The sequence below is a fragment of the Eumetopias jubatus genome, unplaced genomic scaffold (genome assembly GCF_037043125.1).
Source record: "Eumetopias jubatus isolate StellerSeaLion01/CBP00866 unplaced genomic scaffold, mEumJub1_p1.0 scaffold_17, whole genome shotgun sequence".
NCBI lineage: Eukaryota > Metazoa > Chordata > Mammalia > Carnivora > Otariidae > Eumetopias > Eumetopias jubatus.
The window spans coordinates 24,446,868-24,448,133 of record NW_028274823.1 but is presented as its reverse complement, the minus strand read 5'-3'; the positions used below and the strand labels follow the sequence as shown (position 1 = coordinate 24,448,133).

Genomic DNA, 1,266 nt, shown 5'->3' with positions numbered 1-1,266 from the left:
TGGAATCTAGTGCTTTTGATTTGCATTTCTTTGATAATTAGTGACTTTTAACACCTTTACCTGTACCTGTTTTCTGCATGTCGTCTTTAGAGAAATGTCTATTCAGATCCTCTGCCCATTTTTTAACCAGCCTGTTTTTATGACTATCGAGCTGCATGAGTTTTTTTTTTTTAAAGATTTTATTTATTTATCGGAGAGAGAGAAAGAACATGAGAGGGGGGAGGGTCAAAGGGAGAAGCAGACTCCCTGCTGAGCAGGGAGCCTGATGCAGGACTCGATCCTGGGACTCCAGGATCATGAACTGAGCCGAAGGCAGTCGCCTAACCAACTGAACCACCCAGGTGCCCCTGCATGAATTCTTGATAAGTCTTGAATACTAGTCCCTTATCAGATACAACCATTTGCTAGGTTGTCTTTTCATTGTCTTGGTTTCCTTTGCTATGCAGAGCTTTTCAGTTTGACTTGGTCCCGCATGTTTCATCTCGCTTTTGTTGGTTTTGCTTGTGGTGAGAAATCAAAAAAAATTCATCGCTAAGATCAACGTCAAGGAGTTTACCACCTATGTTTTCTGAGAGTTGCATAGTTTCAGGGCTTATGCCTGATGGTTTCATGAATTGACATGTCATCCTTGTACAGGGGCCATGCTGATCTTCTCTGTATCATTCCAATTTTAGTACACATGCTGCCCAAGGGAGCACAGCGAAATTTCTCTTAACATCTCCATGTATGTATATACTTGTTGATCTCTGTGTATTGAAGACAGCGGGGATTAGAGTTAATCTGAGATAAAAACTAATGCACTGAATATGTTGTTAAACAAGAAATATTCTACCCTGTTGGAGTAAACAGCTATCAACTAGTAAAATCACCTAATTCTGGAAGTGCTGAGTTAGGGTCACAGCATAAGTGATGCACTTCTTGCACTTTCTCCAAATGTGCACTTGCTCCCAAGGAGAGATTTAGATTGACCTCACGCTCTGCTAGTCATACTTAAAGAACATTAAACTGTGATCTTAGCTCCCTCTCTCTAACCTCAAGGCTGGAGTGGAGAATTATTTTTCTAAAGACAATGCTTCCCCCAAGCCCATTCTGTAGGCTTCTCTATAGAAGAACATGTGGTATATCCTTCCTGAGAACATTGGGGGATAAGCTGAACATCCAGCACTGTCTGTGGGGTTGACCTCTGTACCTGACATTTCAAGGGGTCAAGCCCCCCCACTTTGGGGCCAAGCCAAGAGAAGAAGCCAACTCATAAATCCATCGTGG

At 42.3% G+C, this 1,266-nt stretch overlaps 1 non-coding gene across 1 annotated transcript; it reads right to left on the bottom strand.

The window, feature by feature from the left end:
- Positions 1–591: 591 nt before the first annotated feature.
- LOC114205514 (U6 spliceosomal RNA) lies at positions 592–698 on the bottom strand. Its single transcript, XR_003608408.1, has one exon. It is a non-coding gene; the product is annotated as a U6 spliceosomal RNA (small nuclear RNA).
- Positions 699–1,266: the final 568 nt, after the last annotated feature.